Here is a 10,944-nt window from a genome sequence, read left to right as displayed (position 1 = left end):
GCTACTCCAGCTTTCTTTTGGCTTCCAGTAGCATGATAGATTGGTCTCCATCCTCTCCCTTTCAATCTGAAGGTGTCCTCAGGTCTAAAATGAGTCTCTTTTAGACAGCATGTAGATGGATCTTGTGGTTTTATCCATTCTGATACCTTAGGTCTTTTGGTTAGGGTATTTAGTCCATTTACATTCAGAGTTATGATTGAAAGATAGGGATTTAATGTCATTGTGTTATTTGTAGGTTTCATGCTTGTGGTGATGTCACTGGGCCTTTATAGTCTTTTCAGTGTTCCACTCAGATTCCCCCTTAAGGATCTCTTGTAGGGATTGTTTAGTGGAGATGAACTCCTTCAGTTTTATGTTTGTCTTGGAAAGCCTCATCTCTCCTTCTATTCTGAATGACAACCTTGCTGGATAAAGGATTCTTGGCTGCATATTTTTTCTATTCAGCACACTAAATATTTCTTGCCACTACCTTCTTGCCTGCCAAGTTTCAGTGGATAGGTTTGCTACTACCCTATGTGTCTATCCTTGTAGGTTAAGGCCTGTTTGTCCGTAGTTGCTTTCAGAATTCTCTCTTTATCTTTGTATTTTGCCAGTTTCACTATGATATGTCATGGAGATCAATTGTTTTCTCCAGATTAGGGAAGTTCTCTAGCTTTGCGCAGTGGCAGTATCGTAGCCAATGAGGTTTATCCGAGGCGCGATTATTGCTAATTGAAAACTTTTCCCAGATTAGGGAAGTTCTCAGCTGTGGTTTGTTCAAGTAAACCTTCTGCTCCTTTCTCTCTCTTTTTCTTCTGGAACTCCTATTATATGGATATTATGTTTCATTGAATCACTTAGTTCTCTAATTCTCCCTTCATGGTCCAGTATTTTCGTGTCTCTTTTTCTTGACTTCATCGTTTTCCATAATTTTATCTTCTATTTCACTTAATCTCACCTCTGCTTTCTGGATTCTTGCTTTCACTGCATGTAGTTTATTTTGCAACTCATTTACAACATTTCTTAATTCATTGTGATTATTTCTTTGTTCCTTGATCTCTGCAGCAATAGATTCTCTGCTGTCGTCTATGCTTTTTTCAAGCCCAACTACTAATCTTATGATGATTATTCTAAATTCTTGCTCAGTTATATTGTTTGTATCTGTTTTGAGCAATTCTCTAGCTGTCATTTCTTGCTGGAATTTCCTTAGAGGATAATTCTTCAGTTTAGTCATATTGGCTAGTTTCCTTTTTTTTTTTTTTTTTTTTTTTTTTTGAGAGAGAGCAAGAGAAAGAGAGGGAGAGAGTAATCATGTGAAGGGGAGTGGAAGAGATAGAGAAAGGGAGAGAGAGAATCCCAAGCAGGGTCTGTGATGTCTGTGCAGAGCCTGATGTGAGACTCAAACTCACAAACAATGACATCATAACCTGAGCCAAAACCAAGAGTTGGACACTCTACTAACTGAGCCATCCAAGCATTCCCCTTTAGTGTTTTAATAGGTTCTTATGAATTCTGCGCCTGCAATCACTACTATATACTAGTATATCATAATGGTGTCCAGGTCCTGGTCCTTCAGGAGGTGTTTTTGGAATGTGTTTCATGCTCTCTGTTGTTGAGACTCTGGTTGCTTTGGATGTTCCATAAGGTGTGCTTTGATTTTTTTCATTGAAGTATTTCTGGAAAACAAATTTAAAAGAGGGGGATGGCTGTGGAAGAGGCCTTATCCCATGCAAAGAGAGAAATGACAGGGGTGGATAAAAGGAAAAGAAAAAAAAAACTAATTTGTCCAGGCAGAGAATCGGAGAAAGTATACGAATTAGTCCAGAGAAAGAGAGAGAAGAAAATAAAGAATGAGATACAAAAGAGGTGTAAAAAAAAATAGATTAAAAATGTCTGCTTAAACAAACCAACAGTCAGAATAACAGACTAGAGAATGGAAGAAATAAGAGGAAGAAAAATCACACACACACACACACACACACACACACACACACACACATATTAAGAATTGATCAAGAATCAAGTCAGAGAATACAAAACCACTGGACAGATATCTGACACTGCCTTGAAACTGGTGCCTGTGCTGGTCTGGAGGAGGGACTGTCTGGTTCTGTCACGTCAATCTCGTTCTGTTAGGTATGCAGTTACCAGGTATGGATGGGTGTGGTTTGATGTAAGCATGTCCCCTTTCCACTGTGTGCCCATTGTCTGTTCCCTGAAACCCCACCTTGTTGGCGATTGGAGAAAAATGGTGACATCCCAGTCTCTCCTCTCCAGACCAGGTGTCCCAAACCACTCCATTCAGGCCATCCTCACAGTGTCACGAGGGCATGAGCAGGCCGGTTCTGTTAAGCTCCACAGTCTCCCATGCCTCCCAGGTGCTTGACTGGGATTCAAACCCTTATGTCTTAAAGTATCCTGCTCCACATGCCCTGATTCTGGGGGAAGCACCACTCCACCCAGCCCACCAACAAAGGGCTTTTGGAAACTTACAGTGCCAAGCGGGCACTAGCGGGTTGCTATGTCCCACTCCACCATTCCCATGCCTCCTTGGTGCCAAGCTGGGATTCAAACCCTGATGTCTTAAAGGATCCCACTCCATATGCCCCAGTTCCAAGGTTCTGTCACTTGGCCAACCAGTTGGCAAAGGGACTCTGGGTGGTGGGGAGCCTTCAGGGTCTTTTGTCCTTGGAATGGGTATTTGATTTCTTCCTACAGCACTCAAGAAAGAGAATTGCTCTCTCCAACTGCATCTGGGAGCTAGCTACCAAGCCCAGAACTGGCTCCTGTCCTCTCCAGGCGCTGGAACAGGGTGGAGGAAGGCCTGCAGTCGGAAATTGTTTTTTTCTCGTTTTTTTTTTTCTTTCTGTTCCCTGTGGTTTTTCTCTTGTCCAAATACAATCCTACATTTCCACAGTATTTCTTTCTCTTCCTTTTGTCTTTCCACAGAAGGGATCTCTCCCTTCTGTTCCTACACTCCCCATTTTATGTGTCCTGGTTTGTAATCATGCACCTATGATCTGCCATTTTGTCCCTATGAGCCCCTGGAGATGTTTCTGTGAAATTTTAGCCTGGATTACTGGAATTTGAAGTCTTCTGGCCTCAGTACCGCTGTGTTTGAGGGAGGAGGGAACTTTGGTCCGCTCTACTTCTCTGCCATGTTGACTCCACCCCCATATATGATCTTTATTATATTGAAGTATATTCCTTTTATTCCTACTTTTTAAGAGTTTTATCATTGAAGTATGTTGACGTTTTCTAATGTTATTTCTGAATTTACTCAGATGATTATATAAATGTTGTAATTTATTACGTTATTGTAATATATCACATTTTCTTGCTTTGTCCATGTTGTATCGTTCTTGCATCTCAGAGAGAAATCTACTTTATCATGATGTATGATTATTTTTGTGTGCTGTTGAATTTAATTAGGTAGTTTTATAGAGCATTTCTGCATCTAAGTTCAAAATGGGTATTGATCTATAGTTTATTTTTCTTGTGTGTCTTCATGTAGCTTTGGTATTATGTCAATGTTGGCCTTATAAAAAGAGTTTAGAAGTGCTCTTTCCTCAACTCTTTAGAATATTTTGAAATGGATTGGTATTCATTATATCTTAAATATTTAGTAGAAATCACCAGTAAATCCTTTAGAAGTCATATTTGTCCATAGTAGTCTCATGATCTTATGTATTTCTCTAATTATCACTTTTTTTTAAACTTTTTTTAAAGTTTCAGTTAGTTAATGCACAGTGTATTATTAGTTTTAGGTGTAGAGTTTAGTGATTCTCTAGTTATCAATTGTATTTTTCCTTTCATTTCTAATTTCATTTGTTTTTTTTAATTTCAGTTTTCTTTCTTTTTTTCTTAGTCTAGCTATTTTCTCTTCAATTTCATTTATTTTTTTGAAAAAAAAGAGCTCTTATTTTTATTGGTCCTTTCTATTGTTTTATGTGCCTCATTTCATTTATTTTTGCTCTGATGTTTATTATTCCTTTCTTCTGAAAACTTTGGACTTACAGTGTTCTTTATTTTCTATTTTCTTGAAGTATAAATTAGGTTATATATTTGTGATCTTTTATGTCATAACATATGCATTTGGCAGAGCCTTTGATTACTGAATTCAATTTATTTACATTTGGAATGATTATAGTTATGTAAGGAGTAACTATAATATCTTATTGACTGCTTACTCATTGCTTTGTATATCACTGTTTCTTTTTCTCTCTGTTCCTGCCTACCTTTTTAACTTGGTGATTTTCCATAGAGTTCTTCTCTATTGTCCCTTTATTTTTCTTAAATTTACTCTAGATTTTTCTTTGTGATTACCATACAGTTTACATTAAAAAGTGTCATAGATAACAGTTTGTGTTTTGTTTTGTATTTATTTTTTACTGATAGCAACTTATTTTAATTCATCCTTAAGGATCTATTGTTTCACTCCCCCCTTTATATTTTTGATGTGAAAAAGTAATTCAATTTATTGTTTATTTTTTATTCTGTTTATTTGTTAAAAATTACATTTTTAAATTTTTTTTAACTTTTATACTATTGTTAAGTGGTTAATATACCATCCTATACAATTAATTTTCTAAATCTAGCTATATTTTTCACCTTTACTGGTGTGTTGTATATTTGCATATGTTTTCATGTCACTGATTAGCATCTTTTTACTTTGGTTTGAAGAACCCCTTTCAGCATTTTTTGTAAGGTAGATCTAGTAATCTGATCTTGATCAGCCTTTGTTCATATGTGGAAGTCTTTCTTGGCTAAAAGTTTTTTAACCTTTAGCATCTATCATGACCTGTGAGGTTTCTGCTGAGAAATCCACTTACAACCCAATGGATTTCCCTTGTAACTTAAACTATTGTTTTTCCCTGGTTGCCTTCAGTATTCTTTATATTTTATTTTATATAGTTTCACTATAATGTATCTGGAGAAAGATTTGGCATTGCTATAATAAAGTGAGATTTTAGCTTCTTGGACTTAGAATAAATGTGTTTAGACATGCTAGAGAAGTTTTCAGCTGTTTTTAAAAAATAAATTTTCAACCCCCTTTTCTTTCTTTTTTCCTTCTGGAATTCCAATTATTCTTGTGTTTGGCTATTTGAGTGAGTCCGATACATCATGCAACCATGTGCATGAGCAGGGGAGGGGTAGAGGGAGAAGTAAAGGGAGAATCCCAAGGAGGCTCTGCACTGTCAGAACAAAACTTAAAATGGGTCTTGACTCCGCAACCATAAGATCATGACCTAAACCAAATCAAGAGTCATATGCTTAACCGACTGAGCCATCCAGATTCCCTTACTAAGGAGATTCTTCTTAAGTGGGGTATTTTCAAAGTGTTATTGGCAGACTTACTACTGAAGTCCTGAGGCAAACAGTAGGAACTATTTTCCTTTAATGCCCTTTGATATTCTTAACTGCTTTTATCTCTCTCTTCTGCCTCACCACAGTTATGAAGTTCCTTTCTTAGAAATAACGGTTCTGATGGATAAAAATGGGTTTCTTTAGCTGTAACCTACACAACTGAGGTATCCAGGCATTCACTTACCACTTTCAACCTTCTCCGTGAGAGAAGTCATCACTATTGGTGCTGGAAAACTTAGTCCTGTGCGTTTTTTCACCTGGGAAAGTGAGTAGCTCTGGCACATTTTTTCCCTCTCTTTCCCATCCAAACTCACCTCTCTGGGGCAGGTTTGCCCCATAGGTGAAGTACTATGGGCCTTCAGAGAAGGAAACAGTACCATGGTGACAGGTGTGTGTGTGTGTGTGTGTGTGTGTGTGTGTGTGTGTGTAGTTACTAAGATCTTGTCCACAGCCCTTACTAAGATCTTATTTTTGGATGCAATGGTGGGCAGGAGTTCTTTATGATCCCTTGGAATAGGGTGCTGAGGTACGCTTGTTTACATATGGATGTCTAATTAGTTGTTTAAAAAAAAGTAGAAAGGTATTATGACTTAGGATACCATGATGCTGCCACCACTCTTAAGATTCATTTTGATTTCCCTTTTGATTTTTTTATTTATTCAGTAAACTGTGGTTTTATTTACACATATTTGTGAAATTTTCCATTTTACTCCTGTTACTATTTTCTAGTTTCATAGCACTGTGCTCAGAAAATATACATGATATGATTTTGAAAGTCTTAAAATTAAATCTTGTTATGCGGTTTAACATATAATCTATCCTGGACAATGTTTTATGTGCACTTCAGAAGAAAATGTATTCTGTTGCTATTAGATGAAGTGTTTTGCATATGTCTTTAGTTCCATTTGATCTATAATGCTATTTGGACTGTTGTTTCATCATTATATTTTTGTCTAGATAATTTATTTATTATTGAAAGTAGGGTATTGATGTCACTTACAATTATTTTATTGCTCTATGTTTCTCACTTCAAATATGTTAGAATTTTTTTCATGTATTCAGGCACACCAATGTTCAGTGTACAGATTACTTATTGTTAAATCTTCTTGAATTAACAAATTTATTATTGCATAGTGACAATCTGTCAAATGATTGTCAAGTGATTATATAGTGACAGTCTATCAAAATGATAGATTTGGGCTGTAATATTTTTTCTGATTTAAATTTAATCGCCTCTGTTCTATTTTGACTACTATTTGCCTATCTTATTATGTCCTTTAACTTTCTACTCCTGTGTACCTTTAATGCTACATTGAATCTCTTGTATGCAGAATTTGTGTATGTGTTTTGTTTTGTTTTGTTTTTCCATTCAGCTACTCTGGGTCTTTAAATTACCTTTAAAGTAATTAATGATATTTAAGTAATTATTATTATCTTTTTGTCAATTTTTTGACTGTTTTTTAGTTCCATTTTTCCTTTATTCCTCTCACTGTTTTATTTTGTGATTTTTGTTTTTGGAGTGATATACCTTGCTTCCTTTCTCTTTGTCTAGCCAGGTTATTTATGATAAGAAACTCAGGCATTTGAGATGGTCTTACCCAAAAGGTAAATTTTTGTTCCTTTCTTGCTATTTTCAATGAATTTTTGTCTTAATTGTGATAAGCACCAGATATTGTATGGAAATGAGTCACTATATTATACACCTGAAACCAATATTGTACTGTATGCTAACTAACTGGAATTTTAATAAAAACATAAAAAAAGAATGCTGACAACAGACCAAGTCAGTATTTATAACACAGTGTACATTCATCATTCAATACTTTCAGGCTGATCACATGAATTAATCAACTTTATAATCTTATTTGGTATCTACAGATTTAGAGTTCACTATTTAGCGATAAGTGCGACCAAGTTATTATTAATCTTAAAAAATGAATTTTTGGGGCGCCTGGGTGGCGCAGTCGGTTAAGCACCCGACTTCAGCCAGGTCACGATCTCGCGGTCCGTGAGTTCGAGCCTCGCGTCAGGCTCTGGGCTGATGGCTCGGAGCCTGGAGCCTGTTTCCGATTCTGTGTCTCCCTCTCTCTCTGCCCCTCCCCCGTTCATGCTCTGTCTCTCTCTGTCCCAAAAATAAATAAAAAACGTTGAAAAAAAAATGAATTTTTGCCTTAAGTTTTCACAATTTTGTATATATTTGTTGGTTGGAAGCTATTTTAGTTTAATCTGTTTCATATTTAATCAATCTGCTTGAATTTGTAGTCTTATGTCATTTGCCAAGTTGGGAAATTTTTAATCACTATTAATTTTGTTACTTTTTCATCTCTCTGTACTTCTCCTCACCACACTTTGATAAAATAAATATATATCCCATGGTTTATGAGGATACATTCATTTACTTTTAGTTCATTTTCTTTATTTTTTAATTGGGAAATTTCCATTGCTATTTTTTAAAGTACACTTTTTGTGTACCTTCTACTTTGCTGTTCAGTCCATCAATGAGATTTTATGTGGTTAGTGTATTTTTTGGTACAAGATTTACATGTTGGGTTTTTTTCATATATTTTCTTGCTTATGCTAATAATTTCTATTTACTTGTTAAATTGTTGCTAATACATTTGTTTCAAGGGTGTTTATAATTTTTAGTGAAAATTTTATAATGGCTGTTAATAAATTTTAATTAAATAATTTTAGCATCTTAGAGGGGGCGTGCCAGCAAGATGGAAGAGGAGCACCCTAAACTCACCCTGTCTCATGTTTACAACTAGATATCACTCACATCCAAATCAACAAACTGCAGAGTGATATGAAGACTGGCAGAACAGACCACAACTAAATATAGGGAAGAAGTTGTATGGAAAAGTTAGGAAGGACAGAAAAGGTGCTTGCTTGGAAGTTGCCCCCAGAAGGGATAGACGAAAGGGGAAAGTACCAGGGAGCCCACATACGGAAAATGAATTCCCATAATGCCTGGCCTTGAAAACAAGAAGGGCTGAGCTCCATGAGTTTGTATAACTGGCGGATCTTGCAGCCTGGAGCTTTAACAACCAACTCAGCATTGGGAAAGCTGGCAGGGCAAGTGATAACAGGGTCCCTACCCTTAAAGAGTACGAGTAGATGCAACACAGAAGCCACACTTTTTACAATGGGAGGGAAAGATATTTATACTGAATTTGGGGCATGTTGGGGTAATTCTCTGAGAACAAAGGATCTGTTCCATTTTCTTCCCTTGTCCCCCAGCATAAACACAGAACCACTTTCAGAGGCAAGACTGCACTGACACTTGCTACATAGCTTTATTGCAGTGTGCCCCACCCTGGAGTTCTCCTAAAGACCACCCACAACAAGACTACTGACCTCCGCCCTGGACTCAGCAAAAATTTTGTTATTGTTGCACATGTCCAACCAAGCTGCTGCCTCTGTGGATTGCAACCCCATGACCATTGTGTTTCTGGGGATCCTGCTTAGGACTTCTGGGTTGGTGCCAATTTTGCTAATGCTGTGTGCACATCACTCACCTGCCATCTGTCCCACCAGCCATTCTCTTTGCCCAGCTGCTGCACACACAGACACAAATCACCATGCCAAGCCACCAGGCACACAGATGCTCTGCTCAATAACTATATGCACAGACACCATGTGCCCCTGGCCACCATACTACTGGGATACAAGCTAGGACTAGTGGCTCTGCAAATCTTACTAATGGTGTATGTGTGCCCTGTCTAGCTGGCTAGTGCACAGAAGCCAACAGCCCCTAGCCCTTGATTGTGATGCACACAGAGCCCCAGGCCACCACCATAGTTCAAGAGAGCCAGCCCAGGACTAGCGGCTCAAGGCAAAGTTTGGTAATGCTGTGCATATACCCTATTCAGCCTCTGCCCACAATGTTTCACACCTCCTACCACCACCACTACCCTTTTGTTCGGTGCCCCCCTTTGGTCACCCAGCTGTGGGGGATCCAGTTTAGGATTTTTACTAACAGCATCTTCTGCAGTCATACTCCTTCAGAATTGCTCTACCTGGATCTCATTAAGACCACAGAGAGCAAGCACAGCCCACAGCAGGCAAAGACTCTGTTGCAGATGTCTGCACTGAATAAAAGACACAATAGCAAAAAATAAGAAACACACATAGGAGTCTCCCCTGAAGTGTCAGATTCTAATGAACACAGGACAATGCACTACAGAACACTACAGGACCTCTTCTTCATAAAAATTACTTTCAAAAGCAGATAATGCAGTTAATTTTCCTAGTACACAGAAACACACACACAGAGGTAGACAAAAGGAAGGGACAGAGAAATATGTCCCAAATAAAAGAACAGAACAAAATCACAGTAGGAGATCTGAAATGAAAAAAAGAAATAAGTAATATAACTGATACAGAATTTAAAGTAACAATCATAAAACATATTCATATAACTTCAGAAAATGATGGAAATAGCAGTGAGAACCTTGACAAAGTTAAAAAAATAAAAATCTGAGATGAAGAGCTCAATAAATGATATTAAAAGTACAACAGATTGAATAAATAGTAGGATATAGGAAGCAGAGGAATATATCAAGGGCCTGAAGAATAGAGTAATGGAAAACAAACTGAATAGGTGAGAGAAAAACAAATACTGCATAATGAGATTAACCTCAGAGAAATCAGTGACTTGATCAAGCATAATAAAATTTTCATTATAAGGATTCAAGAAGGAAGAGAGAGACAAAATGTGTGTGTGTTGGGGGGGGGGAAGGGGGAAGACAGAAAATGTATTTGAAGAAATAATGGCTGAAAACGTCCTGAATGTGGGGAAGGAAATAGATATCCAGATTCAAGAGGTACAGAGATCTTCTAACAAATTCAATCCAATGAGGTCTACACCAAGACACATAGCAATTAAAATGGCAAAAAAAGTAATAAAAATTGTTAAAGGTTGAAAGAGAAAATAAGAAAATTACGTACAAAGGAAACCTCATAAAGCTATCAGTTGATTTTTCAGCAGAAACTTTTCAGGTCAGAAGGGAGTGGCATGGTGTATTCAAAGTTATAAAAGGGAAAAATCTCCATCCAAAAATAATATATACAGCAAGGCTATATTTAATAATAGAAGGAAAGATAAAGAATTTATCTGACAAACAATTTAAAACAATTCATGACCATTAAAATAACCCTATAAGAAATGTTAATGAGGAATCTGTAAGTGGAAAAAAATAACTAAGAATAAGAAAAATAGGAAAGACAAAATAAAAAGATATAAAAGATGACACGAAATATCTGAAACATGGAAGGGAGAAGAGTAAAGAATGAGCTCAAAAATAAGGGACCATCAGCTTCATATAAACTACTCTATGCAGAAGATGTTATATATAAACTGAATGGTAATTATAAACCAAAAAATAGTAATAGATATGGAAAACATAAAGAGCATGGAATCCAAGTATATCATGGAAGAAAATAAGCAAACCATGAAAGAGAGAAAAAGAAGAAAGGTTCAGAGAAAAACAAAATAAATAAAACCTTACAAAACAAATAAAACATTGCAGTGAATACATATCTATCAATAATTGCTTTAAATGCAAATGAACAAAATAGTCAAAAGAAATAGGTAAT

At 36.6% G+C, this 10,944-nt stretch overlaps 1 pseudogene; it reads left to right on the top strand.

The window, feature by feature from the left end:
- The first annotated feature begins 650 nt into the window (after positions 1–650).
- Positions 651–732, top strand: LOC132682479 (U4 spliceosomal RNA; annotated as a pseudogene).
- Positions 733–10,944: the final 10,212 nt, after the last annotated feature.

The sequence above is a fragment of the Panthera onca genome, chromosome A1, assembly GCF_046562875.1.
Source record: "Panthera onca isolate mPanOnc1 chromosome A1, mPanOnc1 haplotype 2, whole genome shotgun sequence".
In the NCBI taxonomy this organism is placed as follows: domain Eukaryota; kingdom Metazoa; phylum Chordata; class Mammalia; order Carnivora; family Felidae; genus Panthera; species Panthera onca.
The sequence above is the reverse complement of the archived record's forward strand: the minus strand, read 5'-3'. Positions and strand labels throughout refer to the sequence as shown.